Source organism: Zalophus californianus, chromosome 7 (genome assembly GCF_009762305.2).
Source record: "Zalophus californianus isolate mZalCal1 chromosome 7, mZalCal1.pri.v2, whole genome shotgun sequence".
Lineage (NCBI taxonomy): Eukaryota > Metazoa > Chordata > Mammalia > Carnivora > Otariidae > Zalophus > Zalophus californianus.
In genome coordinates this window covers 60,627,021-60,646,705 of record NC_045601.1, presented here as the reverse complement: position 1 = coordinate 60,646,705, position 19,685 = coordinate 60,627,021, and the positions used below count along the sequence as shown (strand labels likewise).

The window sequence follows — 19,685 nt, the reverse complement described above, 5'->3', positions numbered from 1 at the left end:
TCTCGCGAGAGTTTCTTACCGGTTCCGGCTTAGAGTTCGTGAGCTGTTTTCTGCGAGCTACGTCTATTCAGTGAGTGGGCAGGAAACCTACGCCGGTTTGGGATTTCGTTATTTCATTTTACAGACCGCCCCTATGGCACTTCGTTAAAGTGTAAGGTTTCGTGACTTCAGTTCTTTCTTCTGCTATTGAAAAGAGGTATAAAGCTTATTTTGTCCTCAAGGACCTACCAAAATTTGCCTGCACCAAGCCGAGTACGTTCTTAATGGAGTCTTTTTGGACTGGAATGCAAACTTTTAGAGCAGCAGTACTTTTCCGTGCCAGAGACTACCGGTTTTGCAGAACAGTGAAAAACATTTTTCCTTTATTACGTATGTATGTATGTGTATGTAGTCACATATAAGTGCCAAATAGAAAGATACAGCCAGAAATGTAATAATTTAATTTTACAAGGTGAAATCTGTATTTCCCATTATTATTGTGACGTTGCATTTATTGTAAAACTTATTATTCTAAATAATTGGATACATCTGAAAGCTGTTCATAGAAAACCAATGTTCTGAGCAGCTTACTACATTATTTTTCAGCTAAGTGAAATAAGTCAGAGAAAGAAAATAACATATGATTTCATTCATATGCACTTTAAGAAACAAAACAAATGGAGAAAAAAAAAAAAAGAGACCAAAAAACCAGATACTTCTAAGTATAGAGAACTGGTGGTTGCCAGAGAGGAGGTGAGTGAGGGGATGGGTTAAAAAGGTGAAGAGAATTAAGAGTACGCCTATCAGTGATCAGCACTGAGTAATGTATGGAATTGTTGAATCATTCTGTTGTACACCTGAAACTAATATAACACTGTGTGTTAATTATACTTGAATAAAAAAGGTAAAATTAGAGAAAAACTTTTTTTAAAGAAAGACATTATTTTTCACATTGTGGGTAGAGACTAATTAGGGTGTCGTGACATTGTGAGTCTGATAAGCATTTCCTGGAATGAGATAAAATATCAGCTATGTCAGAAACAGCAAGTATTATAATAGTATTATGTAAAAATTTTGATTCATACACATGCACATGCACTAGGTCCAGATGTGAAATGCATGGCAGTGACTTAACATAAAAATATTTTATATGTCACATGTCACTACCGTAAAGTCTGATGTGGATTAGATTGACCTCCTTGGTAGTTGTCCTCCAGATCTTCAAGGATCTAGCGTATTTTCATCATTCAACTATTGCATCTTGGTTCTTTGCTTCTAGGCTTGAAAATCATTCTAGAGAGAACACAGAGGACTCTCACTGCCTCTTAATCAGTGTTAAGAGACTTGAACCAGAAATAATACCATCACTTCCTCTCATGACCCATTGACCAGAATAGGCATATGACTAAATTAACTGCAAGGGAGGCCGAGAAATGTAGGGGAACATGTAGTATGTTTGATGAACACTTACGTCTGCTACACTGCAGATCACAGTCAAAAAATTTTGAAAAGTGGTGCCTTAAGAAACATCAGGCCATAGGCTACTTCACAGAGGTTCAGAATTTCAACTCAGAGGTTTTTGGCAGTTGGGTATCTTTCAAAAGATAAGGACACAGCAACAAATTAGTGTTGTTGAATGTTTTGTTCTATGTGTCCCATTACACTTTGTTTCTACCACTAGACTACCACTGTTTCATGTCTAATTTTGCATTCTTCCTCCAAAACTGAGCTCCTTCATCTTTGTATCTCTGTTAGTTCAAGGCATAACACATCGTAGGCACAGAAGATACTGGTATTTGAAACTGACAGATGAATGGAGGGCAAGGTGCTTAAAGAGAAAGAATGTAATGTTATGGACAGAGTTAGGTGGAAAAGTGAGTATTTAGAATGCAAAATAGAAATCAAACAAATGACTAAGACCTTGGAGATCAGGTCCCTTTCTTCTGTGAACTCAGGCAATTTACCAAACACGTTACATAGAAATGCTTTCTGTCCACAACCTGGTTTCTGCTTCCCAACCAGGACTCCACATTCCTAGAAGCTCTGGTGCTCCCAGTAGCTGTGCCAAGGAGGGAGCCTGAGCTCCATTAGTTTCAGGGCAAACCATCTCTGAGGGTACCTTGTAAATGTAGGTTGAATTGAACTGACTTGAACCAAAAGCTAACTTAATTTAAGGATATCTTTGATAGGATAGAGCAATTTACAAAAGCTCTTAAAATGCCTAGAAATCCCAGTTTATCTGGATGCAAAAGATGATGAGTCATGTAGGTTTGCTTAATTGTACTGATAGTTTTTAAAAAAACTTTTCTTTATAATTTTAGTATTGTTTCTCAGTCCTCACTACTCAGTCACCTACTTAATCACTTACTGGACTTAATCAGTCTTGTCCCTTCTAATTTTGTATTTACCTTGTACTTTTCAGATAGGAATATGATCAATAAATTCTTGATGCTAATATTGATTCTCCTGTGATTAAAATAAAAGCGTTTATCCTTCTTTGTACGATGCCTTCTCCAGAAGTCTTAATGCTATTCTCAGAAACTAGAGCCTAGAAATGTAGTGGTTTTATCAAGCTTACTTAGCTGGTTAGTGGCAAAACAGCAAGAATCTAGTTCCTCTGATTTCCAGTACAGTGAGCTTTTCATTATAAAACTATAATGACTAGGGCGCCTGGGTGGCTCAGTTGGTTAAGCAACTGCCTTCGGCTCAGGTCATGATCCTGGAGTCCTGGGATCGAGTCCTGCATCGGGCTCCCTGCTCAGCGGGGAGTCTGCTTCTCCCTCCAACCCTCCCCTCTCTCATGCTCTATCTCATTCTCTCTCTCAAATAAATAAATAAAATCTTAAAAAAAACTATCATGACTAAACTACTATAAACACAATATTCCAGGTTTGTAGTAGAAGTTTCTCTTCTTAAACACTATTATTGGAGACCATCTTCTCACTTAAAAAAAAATTGTCAGAGAGAGAGAGAGGCAGGCAGAGGGAGAAGCAGGCTCCCTGCTGAGCAGGGACCCCCCCCCCCCATGTGGGACTCGACCCAGGACCCTGGGATCATGGCCTGAGCCAAAGGCAGATGCTTAACCAACTGAGCCACCCAAGGTGTCCCCATCTTCTCACTTTAAATTACTGTAATTTGCTTTAGTACTAATAGTCTTTATTGTGGAAATATCTTTTCCTCTATTTAGTCATTCACTATGCGTCCCTTTATTTTAATTTCTGGATACATGTATTTGTGGAAGATGAGTAAACCTCTAACTTACGGTAAACATACTAGTTAAGAACTCAGTCTCTAAATTAGACTGATCAAGTTCAGGTAACAGCTCTGCAGCTTACTAGTTGTGTAACTGTCTTAGTCAGATCAGACTGCTGTAACAGAAGACCACACACTGGGTGGCCTAAACAACAGACATTTATTTCTCACAGTTCTGGAGGCTGGGAAGTCCAAGATCAAGGTGCCAGCAGATTTGATTCCTGGAGAGAACTGTCTTCCTGCTTTGCAGATGGGTGCCATCTCATTGAGTACTCACATGACAGAGAGAGAATAAGAATACTATCATCAGGGCCTCACCTTTATGATTTCATCTAAACCTAATTGTCTCCCAAAGGCCTCACCTCTAAATACCCCTGGGTATCAGAACTTCCACATATGAATTCCATTCAGTCTATACCAGTAAACTCGGTCAAACTACTTAATCACACTGAACCTCAGTGTCTTCATTTGTAAAATAGGGATAATTATAATTCCTAAGCCATAGAGTTCTGGAGACATTTAAATGAACCTTAAATTGGAATAGTGCCTAGTACATGGTTAAGAGCTCAATAACTCTTATGTTTTACTTTTTTTTACTTTTAGCTTTTTTACATTTAACACTTAAAAGGAGTTTAGATTCTACAATCTGGACTATAAAGAACTCTGTTTTCGGGGATAAGGAAAATAGTGCTACCTTGATACAAAGATGTACTCTGCCTCTTAATTCTAGTCCTTGACACTTTAATCCATCTGCACTTCACAGAGAACAATAATCAAGTAGGTTGATTTACAATGTGCCAGTTTATTTACACCATTAGGCATTTGTTCTGCCCTGTATACCTCTAGGTCTGGAATCCCCAAAGAGTTTAGGGAGTCCAGAATTAGCTTTCTGGTTTCAGGTAGTCTAGAATGGTCTTTGAGAGAACACAATGTATATCATGAAGAAACCTGAGAGCCAGAGCCTAGTATTCTTATTGTCTGAAGAGTCCCAGGACCAAAAAATGGCCCATTTTTAAGAAGATTCCCCAGAACAAAAAAAATCCAAATAATTGGTAAACACCTTCAGTCCGGTCAAGGTGATCCACCTGGGGAAGCATGTCAGGATTGTGATTGCAACTAAAAGTTAACACCAAGTAATTATGTTATTTTGCTAAAACAAGAAAGAAAGGAAAATTTATGGAATATATAAATGGAAGTCAGAAAGGTTAAATTGGCAGAGTGTATGAGTTTCCTATTGCTGCCATAACAAATTACTATAAATAGTGGCTTAAAACAACACAATTTTTTAATCTTATAATCCTAGAGCTCAAAAGTCCTAAATTGGTGGGTCTCACTGAGCTGAAATCAAGGCGTCAGCAGGGCTGTGTTCCTTTCTAAAAGCTCTAGAGGAGAATCTATTTTTCTTGCCTTTTCCAGCTTCTAGAGGCTGCCCACATTCCTTGGCTCATGGCCCCTTTCATTTTCAAAGCTAATAATGCCAATTAACTCTAACAAACCATCACTCTTACACTGACTCTTCTGCCTCTTTTCCATACTTAAACCTTGTGCTTATTACATTGGACCCACCTGAATAATCTAGAATAATCTATTTTAAATTCAAACAATTAGCAACCTTGATTCCATCTGCAATCTTAATTCCCTTTTGCCATTTAACCTAACATATTCACAGGTTCTGGGTATTAAGATTTGGACATCTTTGGATGGGGGTGGGTGTATTATTCTGAATTCTGCAGTAGCTTCAGTGGCTCTGGCTCACAGACTTAAGTATCTAGGCTCTTTAGCAGGTATGGTCTTAGAAGTGGATACATCTGAGTGTTGTAACTTGATAGCACTAACTCCAGCTAACTCCTATTGATCTAAATTGTGTACGTACCAAGCAATCTCCCAATAGTAATTTGGCTTTTCACATGGATTTGCCTTTATAAATATAAAGCTCTCAATAGCAAACAAAAATACCTGATCAATTTGGCAATTATTAGTGTCCATATAAATGAATAAATTTATATTGGGTTTTTAATATATGAATTTCTCTGGGATAAATTATTGTGTGTCCACACCGAAGAGATGATCTAGATATGGTAAGCTAGCAGTTCAGGCTTTCCGAGTCTGCAAGAATGAAAGATCCTCAAACCCTGAGGAAGTCCATCTGTCCCAAATGATTGAAATATGTCTTCAATATACTTTTTTCTTCAAATCCAAACTCAGAATGGATCTTACCATCTGGCTATGAACTGAATGGTCTCTTCTTCCATTACATCCTTTATCCCTGCAACACTGGCCAGTTCCATTCCTTCTTTTCATTCACTCTTATTTCAATCTATATATTTTAATTAGACTCTTCTGGTTGCTAAAGTTACTCCAGAAACTTACAGTTCACTATAAAGAAACATGATTGACACTAGAACTGTACCTAGAAAACTGTCCAGAATTGAGGCTTATTTCTCTGTGTGTTTTCTGTTTTCTTGTTCCCAACTGGCCCATACAGTCTCCCCACTCTGTCTGCTTCATCATCTCTGCTCAATGTAACTTTGGTCTGTATGCTCTTCAGCTTTTATCTACATCATAAACTTTCCACTTCAGTTCTACTTTACTTCATTTTCTACTTATTGCTTCTATTTGCTTGTTTGTCTACATAGATAAAGGTCACACACACAAAGTATTGTCTAGAGGTAGCCTTGATTAGAATGACCATGATTGGCTTAGAGTGGTGATCCTTAACCATGACTGTACCTTAGAATTGCTTAGGTTGCTTCTTTTTTTTTCTTAAAGATTTTATTTATTTGAGAGAGAAAGAATGAGACAGAGAGAGCATGAGAGGGGGGAGGGTCAGAGGGAGAAGCAGACTCCCCACCGAGCAGGGAGTCTGATGCGGGACTCGATCCCAGGACTCCAGGATCATGACCTGAGCTGAAGGCAGTCGCTTAACCAACTGAGCCACCCAGGTGCCCCAAGAATTGCTTAGGTCGCTTCTAAAATATTCCATTTCTCAAACTCTAACCCCAGGCCAAATGTCTTATGTAGAACAAATATATCTATACAGTATTTATATCCTTGTGCGCTTATTTATATTTGATCAAGAATAAAAATGTGGGAGCATATGTATCAAGGCATTAAAATAATAATGGAATTAATGGGAGAGAGAACAGGGCCACTGCTAGGGTGTGGGGCTTTGGGCAAAAAATTTTGTGGGGTCTCTTTCTCTATAAACATTCTGATTAAAAAATGTACTCCACCGGAACCTGTAAGGCTGAAAACAAAAAGAACTGTACATAAACACTGTACTCTGGTTTGTAAATTTCTTTCTCACAGGAGTATAGATTAATAATTCTGAACTTGTTTTACATGCTTGCTGAGGTTGAACACACAAGTAAATGGATAGTACATAATGGGAGCCAGGTTTCTCACTGTCAGAGAAGGAAATTATGAATCATTGAGGGAAGAGAATGAACTCTATGGTAATGGATTAGAATGAGAGATTACAGAATCAGCTCTGCTCATGTATATATACAGATAGGTATGGAATATGGTATATATAAGTTTGTATACATGCAGTAGTATTCATATGCATGTATATAACATATATATATTTTAGTTTCATCGGCTGAGAGGAGTTAAAAACACTGATACCCAATTGTAATGAGCATACTCACACCCAAATCTTGGTTTGTAAATACGACCCTCCAATAAAAGGAACCCAGGATCCTTGGATAAATGGCTAATTCTAAGACTGAGCAGAGAAAATACAAGGTGGTCCTGACTCATAATGAGGGAGAAAAGAAGTGCTCCAAAAACAAAAGATTGGGACTATGTCAGAAGAACACAGGAGTCAACCTGAAAGAGACCCCAATAGCCTAAGCTAAAACAATGTGAGCCACAAAAACAAAATAATGTAGTATTATAACCCACATAACAAAATACATGCATTTGAATCCATACTGATATATAATTGAATAAATAAATGGATGAAAAGAGATAAAACTTTTCTACTGAAGAATTCCAAACAATATATGTTAATATTGCCCCCACCATAAGATGGAACTTATCCCTCTCCCCTTGAGTATGAGCAGAACTTAGTGGCCTGCTTCCAAAGAATGGATTACGGAAAGAGAAAAATAGTAACTTTATAGCGGAGATACCCTGCAAACACTACTTTAACTTTAAATGATAAAAATTAACAAAGCAGTGACATGTCGTGTTGATAGTATATATTCCTGACATAATGTTATGAGAAGAGCACTTTACCTCTGTGGTCCTCCTTCCAAAGGCCCATTACCCCCATAAATAGTTATGAGAAAAAGCAACAGACCCAAATTGAGAGACATTCTGCGGAATACTTGACTAGTATTCTTCAAGTTGTCAAGGTCTTCAAAAACAGGGAAAGACTGATAAACTGTCACTGACCAGAGAGAACTAGGGAGACTCTATGACTAAATGTAATGTGGTATCCTGGGTGGGATCCTGGAACAGAAAAAGAGTATTAGTGGGAAAAATTTGAATAAAGTGTAGAATTTAGTTAATAGTAATGTACCAATATTAACCTCTTAATTTTGACAAATGTGCCCTAGTTATATGAGATGCTAATATTAGTGAGAGAGAACTAGGTAAAGATATACAGAAATTTTCTGTACTATCTTTGCAATTTTTCTGTAAATTTATTCTAAAAAGGTTTATTATAAAAATTATATATATTCAATTACAGGGCCCTGAGGCATAGACTAGAGCAGTATCTTACTTGACTGAATCTAAGGGCAGTGCTGGTTACTGTTTGCCTTGCATGTGGTTGGTTGAGGCATGGGCATGTGACAATCCTGGCCAAGGCAACAGAGGAAAATCCACTGAGAGCTTCTGGGCAAGGTCTTCACTGGTCTTAAACTGTAGCATTTGGAGGGGAAAAAAAAATCAGTCCCTTTTCTGCTGCTGCTGATTATTGTATCTATGTCAGCGGTTCTTAACTGGGGATTATTTTGACTGTCATGGAACATTTGGGATTGTCTGAAGACATTTTTGCTTGTCACGGCTGTGGGGAGGGCACTGTAGGCATCTATTGGGTGGGGGCCGGGGATGTTGCTAAACGTTCTACGATGCACAGGACATCCCCCCACATCAGTGAATTATCCAGCCCCAGTAGTGCCAAGGTTGAGAAACATTATCATATTTTTCTTTTCTTCTTTTCTCTCTTTCTGATGTGATAGGAGAGAGATCAAGGAATATAGCACATAATGAAAGGCTTCAAATGGTCTTATGGGACTATTTAACTAGAGGTGATTAGTGGCAACACTGGAGGCAAGAGGATCAAGTACCCATGGTCAGTAAGGGAATTGCCTTGGATAAACTAACTTAAAAGTTGAATTTGAGGGATGCCTGGGTGGCTCAGTCAGTTAAGCATCTGCCTTCAGCTCAGGTCATGATCCCAGGGTCCTGGGGTCAAGTCCCTCACCGGGCTCCCTGCTCAGTGGAGAGTCTGCCTCTCCCTCTGCCCCTTACCTTGCTCATGCTCTCTCTCTCACTCTCTGACAAATAAATAAAATCTTAAAAAAAAAAGTTTAATTTGAAAGCCATAGTTCCGTCAAACTATAATCGAAAATACTTGACTTTGGTGAGTTATTGCTCTGATGCTCTCTCTCCTTACAAATGATAAATATAATAATGATTAGAAACACTTTTATTATGAGTTCTCTTTTAAATTCACATTACTGATTACAGAAATCCTTATTTAGTTGCTGGGGGATCAATTCTTGACCTTCTTTCTATGTGAAATCGAATTCAGCCACCTGAAACATTATCATAGTTAACAATAGTTACATGTACATATTTTATTTAGTCCTATTAACAAGCCTGTTAAGTAGATATTGTGCTCTTTTTATAGATGGCAAAACTTGGACTGGAAGGTTAAGTGAGGAGCCAGGTCTACATATATAATATGGCAGAGCCAAGATGAAAACCAGTGTGTGTGCCCAGAGTGTGTATGACTTCTGTGTCATATTAATACTGCCAAGAAGGAACAAACCAGCTATGTGTCAGCATTGAACATATTAAGGACCAGTAAATATCACACTCCCAAAGGCCCTCGCACTGTATGAGGCACTTAATTACTAGCAACCCCTCAATAAATATGTATTGATTTACATTTTTTTAAAAATGTACTTGGTGAAATATAAATATATTGTTTAGGAATGGCACGCAGAGCACTGAGCTAAACATCAGGCCAAGTCGGGAACAAGGGTTCTTCTATGAATTAATCACAGAGCCTTGGACAGATGACTTAATTTATCTGAGACAGAATAACTGATACTTGCTGGGCCTACTTCCCAATGTTGGGACCATATACAGAGAAGTTCTTTGGAAAATGTGATTTGTTGAATAACTGAAAGGCTTTACAGTCTCAAATTCTGAGTTCAAAGAAGCCCATTAGATAGGGAACCACTCCTTTGGAAAAACCAGCTCAACCCTACTACACAGTCTTGAGGGGATGGTGTAAACCTACCTCAATATCCCACCACAAGTCTGGCTGATGACTTCATTCTTTCATTTCTATGAACCTGTTTTTTCTGACTTTTTCACTTGATTCCATCACCCCTCCCTCCAAACTAATCAACTGCTTTTCCAAAGTCATTTGCTGGAGCTGAAGAGAAGAAAGTATGTTGCCCAGAGGTTAGACTCTCAGGGCCATTCTGTCCAAAGAACACAGAAATTTCTGTCCCTTTTTCTTACCGCAGGCTGTATTAATCATATTTCTTATTTTCTCTATATTATCATGTTTTGACATCTTAAAAAATCCTTCTGACTGGAGAGAGACTGCCCTTATCAGGGCTAGCCAATTTGTAGAGATTGCAAAGGGTCCAGCTCACGGCATGTCTTTGATATGCAAACTAACCAATCCAGAGCCAGACCTCCTTTATTTGGTCCTTATACCCCAGGAGGCAATATTCCTCTGCATCCATCATCCCATGGCCAAGTGCCAGGCAACTAGGGACCACCCATATAGCCCCAAACCCAAGGAAATTATTAACAGTTTAAGTCAATCTTAAACTGTTCACCCTGCCCTGTCTTACCTTTCCCACAGGAACCCAAATAAAGATTCTCGCCTAAACATACTGCTTGCTCCTGCCTTTACTTCCTGACCAAAACCTGGTGCTCCTCCTGTGGCCTTGTGTGGTGAGCTGCTTGCCTCTTGTTTCCAGGGGAACTGTGAGTAACATTAATTTTCTTTCAATGGCATTGACCTCTCTGTGTCATTACTTAGTCACCTTTACAATAAGATCTAGGCACAGAACACAGACCCAGCAGATCTTTTCAAAGCCAGAGGCTAAAGTAGCTTAAAAGAAAGTGGAGAAACTAGTGTTTTTTCTTTTCTTTCTTTTTTAAAAAAAGATGTATTTATTTGAGAGAGAGACAGAGACAGGGATAGCGAGCAGAGAGAGAGGGATATGGGACTGGATCCCAGAATCCCGGGATCATGACTTGAGCTGAAGGCAGATGTTTAACCAACTGAGCCACCCAAGCGCCCTGGAGTAACAAATATCATCAAGACTTCCACTTCAGGGTGAGGTGGTCGGAGTGAGGATGTACTTATTTTGTGATTCTAATTCCTTTAATTATCAGTCCTTGATCAATGTTAAAACATTCATATGACTTAAACTTAGTTTCTTTCTAAGAAGGAACATGGGACATAGTGTTAACCCCACTATTCTTTTTGTTTTTAATCCTTGAACTGAACTCCTTTCTCCTCATTCCCTTTCTTATTTATTTCCTTATTCCCTTATTTATTGTCCCTTATTTATTCCTTTATTCCCTTATTTATTGCCTTTGTCTTAATGTCATGAGAGTAGACTGGCAGATTACATTTAGACCTTAAAGACAGACCTCTCTCCCTAGTATATATAATATCATGACCATTTCAGTCCATTCAGAATTTTATAACAAACTTCCATATACTGGGGTGGCTTAATAACAGTAAACATTTATTTCTCACAGTTTTGGAGGCTGGGAAGTCCAAGATCATGACACATATGGACAGCCGTCTGGTGAGACCCTACTTCCTGGTTCACAGAGGGCAGCTTGTCTTTTCCTTGTGTCCTCACATGGCAGAAGCGGAAGGGATCCCTTTGGGGTCTCTGATAAGAGCACTAATCCCATTCATTAGGCCATTCTCATGACCTAAGCACCTCCTTAAGGCCCCACCTCCTAATACCATCACACTGGACATTAGGTTTCAAAATACTAATTTTGGGAGGACACAAACATTCAGGCCAGAGCATTTAATACATAAGAAAGGTAATTTGCCCACAGAATGCAGAGCTGATCACTGCAGGAGATCCCTCCCGTCATCCTTTACCTTATTCCCTTCTCCCTGGAAACACAAGAAAGAGGGAGGGTGGTTCTAGTTCTATCTCCCTAACCCTATTTTCCTTTCCTGTCCTTTTTGAGGTGACCTATGGAAAGGCCCAGAGGTGCCATCTTCTTTTCTACAGCTGTTCTTGATACCTGATTCTTCATTCATTCAACTAACTGTAACTATAAGCGTGCTGAGGCCAGATGCCTGGTCCGCGTGGTTCAAGTCCGTATTGGTGCCTGGCACATAACGAGCACGCAACAAACACTTGTTAAATGAGTGAACCATGATTTTACTGAGCGTTTCTGTGTGCCGCTTACAGCTCTGAGAGCTGAGAATAGGGAAGTAATGGCTACACTGCGCTTCCTCTGGAGGCTGACACTAGGAACAAAAACAGACGCGAAGTACTCTGCCTAACGGAGCGAACTCCCTCCCGGCTGAAACTAGAGCAGGGCGGCGCTGGGTGGCGTGCGCGTCTGCCGGGTCTCTGTTGGTCCGGTTCATGCTCTTCCGGCTCCCGCAGCGCGGACCGATCTGCAGCGCCAGTAGCGGGCTGGGGAGAGGCTTAAACGCCAGATGATTCCTCCCGACGGACTCGCCTGCGGCGTTCCGCTCTCGCTTCCAGACGCCTCCCGGTGCTCCAGGGTTCGGCGGCACACACCTGTCGACTGCCTCGGCCCAGCTGCGGCTCAGTCCCGCAGGACTCCAGGGAGCGATGCCCTTACCCCGCCTCCTCCAGGCTGCGGACCAGAACAGCAGCGGGGCCTCAAAGGAAAAATCCCGCCAACAAAAACAAAAACAGCAAAACCCCCCCAAAGTTTTTCCTCGCGACCTCACCCACTTCGCTGTGTGGATGAGGCGTGGTGGTCTCGGGTTTGAAGGGCGAGGAAGTGCCTAAAGCGCAGCCTAGAGGGCAGCTGGCGTACTGCGCAGCCCTGGGATGCTTTCCGCGGGTACCCGCGCAGGGTGCTGGAGCGTCCTCCGGGAGGTGCTTTCACTTGGGTCGGGAGTGGCGAACGCAGGCTGTGGTGCTTCCTCTCCAAGCCTCAGGTTTTAGCTGGAGCCAGAGAAACCGGCCTTGCCCAGGGGCCAGTCTCACGGACGGAATTCCAAAGAGAACTTAAAGTTCTTTTATCTTACGCCCCGAATAGCTGCGAGAGGCGGCGGTTGCGGCGTGGGTGCAGCCAGGGGAAGCAGCAGCAGCGGGCGCCGCAAGCCGGGCGTGTGTGTTTCCTCTCTGGGCCAGCTTTTGCCAACCTGCCCGGCCTCGGAAGCCCAGGGAACATACTATCTTTTACTTAAGAGCTCTGAAGCCCTATTACATACTCTGCCTGACATCTCCAAACACTGCCAACGCTCACATTGTTGAGTGGCGAATTCGGGGGTGGGGGTGGGATTAGCAAAGGAAAAATTAGGACCGCAAAGGAAAAATTAATTTCTCACTAGGTTTATTGCATCTGTACCCTCCTGTCACTTTTGTCTTACTTAAGGATAATGTTAAACTTCACCAGATATTTCAACTGACCATTTCAACTTTTCCACCTACAAAAGTTTCCTGATGAAAAAAGTCTTCCGTCTCGATAGGCATACTTTCTTGTTTGTGTTTCATAATATACAGAATTATATTGCCCATCATGGACACAGGAAACCAATCACTACCTTTTACAGTCACAATCATTGGTTTTCTGTATTTATCCTTAGGATTTAATACTTAAATTGGCTGCAAGTTTATTCAGCTGTGGTTTTAACCCTTTGACTAAGGGGAATTATTTTACACATTCAAACCTTTTTCTTTTTAAAAAGAAGTAAATAATTATGATGAAAATAGTCTTTGGAGTCTTCCTGGTCTGCTCCAGGAACTGACTGACGTGCACCAAATCCTTGACCTTGGTCTAATTTCTACCAAACATCAAAACCTGGGTCTATTCCAAATGTGAGCCTGGGACCGTGAAAGTGAACTGGACAATCTTTTCCTGCAGGTGATCCTGTCTTTCTTTGCAATGGTCACAAGCTCCTCAGACCTTTTGAAAACTGTCTACAGTTACCTTGCAGTGCTCCTGAAAACGTGGGGGAAGATCATATGTGAAGGGCCTGGAAGGGCCTAGAATGAGGCTTGTCAAGCATGGGCACAGCTGCTCCATAATAAGCGCCCATTACGTGTTCATGGAAAGCATGAAAGATGCATGAATTAATACAGGGTGCTCACCCTGAGAGGTCTGTTACTCAAACTTTAATAACAGACGACTATGAGTTCCTGCTTCTCTTTTATTTTTATTGATGTCTTTATCACTAAAACGCTTCCTGCCTTGGGAATTTGACGCCAGCCTGGTACAGTCGTGGGGGCACCTGCCTCCCTCTGATTTCGGCACCCTGGCATCCCTGGTAGTAGTGCCAGGCAGAGGACCGACAGGGTCCACAGAGGAGCCGTCCAGCGGCGCCTGCGTCCTCCCAGCAGCTTCTGGAACCCGCCCCGAGGCGCGTGGGTGCATTCGTTTCAGTGAGGGCTTCTGTGACCGTGCGTGGCTATCCATGAGTAGCGTAGTCCCAAGGTCACCGCGACGCAAGCCGACCACTAAGAAGGTATTGGAGCGGCCTGAAATGTACAGAGGGAAGAGGCAAAGGTCTTGCGCGGAGATCTGGGGCTACCCTTTCCTCTCCGCCTCCTTAGGAAAACAGCCTGAGTGCCTGAGGGGTCCAACCCCGGAAGGAGGGGAGAGAGATCCCGGCCCCCGTCGGTTCCAAGCCCCGAAGGAGGCCTGGGCGTTCCTTCGCCCCGCGCGTGGGGCGTAGGCGCAGAGGCGAGGCCCCGCGCTGAGGCCGGCTGTCCCATGGAGCCTCTTTGGTCGCCGCAGCGGGCTTCCCGGTGCTGGGTGTGGTGCCGTCCCAGTTAGCCCAGGGATTGGGACGTCCCTCTTAGGCGGCAGGGGAGGGTCTCGGCCAGTCACGCAAAGATCCCCAGCGTTCCTCTCAGTGCCTAGGCTTGCTCAGCATTCTGGGCGTTTCTGCCGACGTCCGAGGTCGCACAATTTTGCGAGGGCCTGGAGAAGCCAATGGGGGAACTGATGGAGTCACACTTCATTCCTTTCTCACTTCTGTGTTTGTCAGAGGGAGCTTTGCTTGGAATTTGCTGCACCAGATAGTCACTTTGATGGAAGGAAGTATAATCTTATGCCCTGAGCAATTGTTTTTGTAGATGACCCCATTAAATCATTGGAAAACTCGGCTAAATGCATTGCTCCAGAAAGAGGAATCTTTTTGAGATCCCAGAATTCATTATAACATTTGCTATTTCTAGAATGTAGAATAGTTCGTTGGAATTTATTTTCCAAAAAGGAGGTAGAGTTCTAATGCTATTATTACAAATTTTCAAACAGTTTTTAAAAGGCCAAGCAATGCTGAAAAGTAAATTAGTTCTAAGTACAAGAGGGAAAATACTAGTTACAAAAATTAGTGAAAACAGCTATTGAAAACTCGTTCCTCTTTTTAATTATCTTCCAGCAATTGTCTTCCTATTTCAATCCCCAGTTTTGCAAGAGGAAAAAGCAAAGCAAAATACCCACATCTTATACTTAGATTACAGATACTGTTGTCAAATTATTCAAATGAACTCCCAAAGTTTCTTTTTTCTTTGATGTGGACATCTAACTACTTAGGCTTAAAAAGGTGGGCCGAATCTTTCTTTAGGACAGGACTTCCCAATTGTTAAAGCACTGGTTCCTTTCAATTTGTGTATGCAAGCTAAACCTTCCTTGATCTTCTCAGATGGAACAATTCTACCAAACAGTGTAGAAAGTATTGCCTAATTTGGAGTGTGTTTTGGAAAGAATAAGTTTGCTGAGAGCAAAAGGTCTTCTTTTCTCCTCCAACTAATACCATTTTTATACAAGTATCTTGTTTTAAAATGAATATTTCAGCTTACCAGATTTCCATATCCTTAGTCTTAGATTTATTTGGTAATATGAAAAAGGGACAGATTCTTAATTTTAACTTTCTCCCATGTTTATCACCTTGGGTGCCTAGAATGAAATGCCATAGGTTAGGACTTGGAAGAAATTACAACCATCCTTACTTCACCAATTCTTTCCAACTTAGAAGGGCATATAACTTTCTTCCTGAGATCAAACAATATTTACTTTCCTTTTCCATGTGTTATCCCCCAGCCTTCCATCCTAATAACAGGAAGGCTTGAGAATTAGTTCTCCATTATATAGACAGTATGAAAACAAGTAAGAGTGGTTTTCATGGTCAACACACACTTTGAATTTACTTTATTGTCCCTGTAAATATTGTGTGGAGTCTAGTTAATTCTCCACTGTCATCATCTTTATAATATAAAATAATCAAAATTAGAACTTGGTCAGTAATGCTATCCACCATTTACACAATATCAATAATTTTTAAAATTGCTTTATTGGCTATCTGGGAGCTTTAGCCTTGACTGCATAGCTATGGTTCCTTAAAATGGAATAAATTTCAATAAAGTATAGCCTGTGTCTTTAGTATTCTCATTATTATAAAATGTAAAAAAAGTAAAAACTTTTTACACCTCTTTAAATATTTCAGTTGCCTTTAAGATTTAATTTTTTATTTGAGAGAGAGAGAGGGAGCACGAGCTGGAAGGGCAGAGGGAGAGGGAGAGAGAATCTCAAGAAGACTCCATGTTGAGTGTGGAGCCGGAGGTGGGGGGGTGCTCCACTTAGGGCTCCATGCAGGGCTCTATCTCACGACCCTGAGATCAGGACCCTGAGCCAAAACCAAGAGTTGGGCACTTAGCTGACTGCACCACCCAGGGACCCCCTCAGTTGCCTTTAAATTGTTTTGTCCTTAAACATACCAAAAATTTTGAGAGCTTACCCATAGGCTATGTCTACAGAGGGCTACTGTTGGAAATAATAACTTGCCCTGAATTTATGCCTGTTTTTTGATGACTTTAAAGTGACTTTGTGGGATTGCCCCCATTTTTTGGAATAATTTATTTGTTATAATGAGAGAGGAAGTATCTCTCCTTTATTGGACCATAAAATGTTAAGGCCAAGGAAGCTTAAATATTACTAGACTAGAGGAGTAAAGAGGAGACCTGAAATAAGAACCTTTATCTCTCAAGTGTTCACCTGTTCCAGTATCAGTAAGTATCAAGTTAAGATGTCTTGTGGAATTTATTTTAATTGAGCAACTTACAAGAGTCATATTTATTTCATTTGACTTATATCTTACACATTGAAGCCTCCTGATATTCCTTTTGTTCTGAGATACTTGGCTTCATGAGATGCAATACAAATGAGTTTTCAGAGTTGTCTAGTAACTAGGTTATGGTGGTGTTTGGTAGGGCTGTGTTAAAAGGTGGGAGTTCAGTCAGGCTTGGGAGGAAAAAATGGTTGCCCAGAGGAGGTGATCAATTCAAATTAGACTATAAACTATCTTGATTTTAGACCCCAGAATCAAAACTCTTTAGATGAATGCCCCTAAAAGCTCATTTAGATCCTGCTCACTCAAATTGACTGGGGCCCCACTGCTGCTCACATGAGAACTGGTGGCCATGCTGAGGGTGACAATTGCAGGTCAGCCTTCCTGCCTGCAGTCATATTCATATATATTATATATAGACAATGGAATACTACTCGGCCATCAAAAAAGAAGTCTTTTATCATTTGCAACGATGTGGATGGAAGTAGAGGGTATTATGCTAAGCGAAATAAGTCAATCAGAGAAAGACAATTATCATAAGATCTCACTGATATGTGGAATTTAAGAAACAAAATAGAGGATCATAGGGGAAGGGAGGGAAAAATAAAGTAAGATGAAACCAGAGAGGGAGACAAACCAAAAGAGACTCTTAACTATAGGAAATAAACTGAGGGTTGCTAGAGGGGGGGTGGGGTAACTGGGTGTTGGGCATTAAGGAGGATGTGTGATGTAATGAGCACTGGGTGTTACATGCAACTAATGAATCACTGAACTCTACCTCTGAAACTAATAATACACTATATGTTAATTACTTGAATTTAAATAAAATAAAATATTTTTTAAAATGGAGAGGGTTGGATAGATGGCTGTTAAGGACTTTTCAGTTTTGTGATTTGATGAGAGATGAGGATGGATAGGACTAGGGACTGAATTGTTTAGCCTGTCTCCCAATATGCCAGATGTTTTCAGGGCTATGTTGCTATCAACCATACTGATTTAACTCTCAATTAACTCAGCAATTGTCTCTTCCTCTCTGAGCCATCAATATTTTCCTCTTGTGTGAATCATTACCATCATCAGACAAGTCTGCTGTAATATCAACCAACCTTTGAAAACTCTTTGATCTCATATCCCTCTAAAGTTACCACCCTATATTATCTGGTTTCCTTTATAGCAAAACTCATTTAAAAGGTAGTCACTGTCCCTACTTCCTCTTTTTCCATTCTCTTTTGAATCCCACTTATCAGATTTTCATTCCCATTAGTCCAATGGAAACTTCTGCCAACATCAACATTGACTACCATGTTACCACCTCTAATGATCAGCTCTTGAATCCTCCTGTTACTTGACTTTTCAGCAGCATTTGACAGAGATTGTCATTCCTTGTTTTTCCCCTAGAAACCTCACTTCCAGGACACTACTTCTTTAGTTCTCCTTCTACTTTACTGGTTGTTCCTTCTGTCCTCTCTGCTGGTTCCTCCTCACCCCACTGACTTCTAAAAGTTGAATTGCCTCATGGCTCAGTCCTTGGATTTTTCATCTCTATCTGCACTCATTCCTTTAACAATCCCATCCATTATCATGACTTTGAGTACTTTATACTGATGACTCCCAGTTTATAGCTCCAGCCTGACAGCTCCTCTAGTCTAAATTTACATATTCCAAATTCCTACTTAATTTCTTCTTCACTTGAATGTCTAATGGACAGTTCAAATTTAACATGAACTCTTCTGTTCTTCCCCAAATTTGCTGCTCCATCAGTGCTTTTCATCTTAGCAAATGAGAAATCCATACTAACAATTTGTTCATTCCAAAAACCTAGACATCGTCTTTGATTCTTCTTTCTTTCATACTCCAACTCAATGCATCAGGAAATATTGGAGGCTCTGCCTTAGAAACATCTCCAGAAGTTTACCTCTTCTCATCAACACCACCACCCTGATCCAAACCACCATCATCTCTCTCCTGGATATTGCTACAGCAATATCCTAATTAGTCTTTGCTTCTACTTTGTCCCTTTTAGCTTATTGTCAATATTGTAGCCAGTGTGATCCTTTTAAATTAAAGTTCTAGTGTGTTATACGCATGTTCAAAAACTCTGTAATGATTTCCCATATTACTGAAGTAAAATCCACAGCTCGTAACATGACTCAGAAGACCCTACGTGAATAGGCCCAATTATTTTCTCTCTAATCTCATCTACCACTCTTCCTCTCACATGATCTTTTCTAGTCATATTGGCCTTCTTGCTATACCTGGAATTTACTAGGCATGCTTTTACCTCAGGGCCTTTACACCTCCCCCAGCTATCTTATATGGCCTTCTCCTTCACATCCTTTGAGTCTCAAATGTCCTCTTATCAGCGAAACCTTTCCTAGCCATCCCATATAAAATAGCATCTACCTCCGCTCCATCAGTATTTTACCATTTACCCTGCTTTTATCTTTTTTTTATACCATTTATCATTTCAGATGTTTATTTATCTAAAGGAAGAACTGTTCTAAGGTTGGTTATTTAAAGGACAAGTCTCTGGCCTCCTTTGTTGGTTTCTATCCTCGGGTTTGTTCCCTCATGATTGATTATTGCTATTCTAAGAATCTCATCTTCACACAACATTCAAAGAAAGAAATAGTGGGAACGCTTTCCTTTTGGACACCTCTTTTTAAGATCAAGCTAAGCCTTTCCCACTATCTCCAGAAAACTTGCCCTCATGTCTGTTTGGTCAATATCATCTCACATGCCCATTCCTAAAGCAATCACAAACAAGAGGAAAAGAACTGCTGGGCGCCTGGGTGGCTCAGTTGGTTAAGTGGCTGCCTTCAGCTCAGGTCATGATCCTGGAGTCCCGGAATCGAGTCCCACATTGGGTTCCCTGCTCAGCAGGGGGTCTGCTTCTCCCTCTGACCTTCTTCCCTCTCGTGCTCTCTGTCTCTCATTC

The 19,685-nt window shown here is 40.9% G+C and overlaps 2 long non-coding RNA genes across 2 annotated transcripts; one reads left to right on the top strand and one right to left on the bottom strand.

The window, feature by feature from the left end:
* The first annotated feature begins 80 nt into the window (after nt 1-80).
* On the top strand, nt 81-16,039 carry LOC113926633. Its single transcript, XR_003521376.1, has 4 exons — nt 81-196; nt 10,295-10,419; nt 11,206-11,255; nt 11,659-16,039. It is a non-coding gene; the product is annotated as an uncharacterized LOC113926633 (long non-coding RNA).
* Nucleotides 8,906-10,397, bottom strand: LOC113926634. The gene is made up of 3 exons (XR_003521377.1): nt 10,284-10,397; nt 9,716-9,853; nt 8,906-9,002 (listed from the first exon to the last, which is right to left on the bottom strand). It is a non-coding gene; the product is annotated as an uncharacterized LOC113926634 (long non-coding RNA).
* Nucleotides 16,040-19,685: the final 3,646 nt, after the last annotated feature.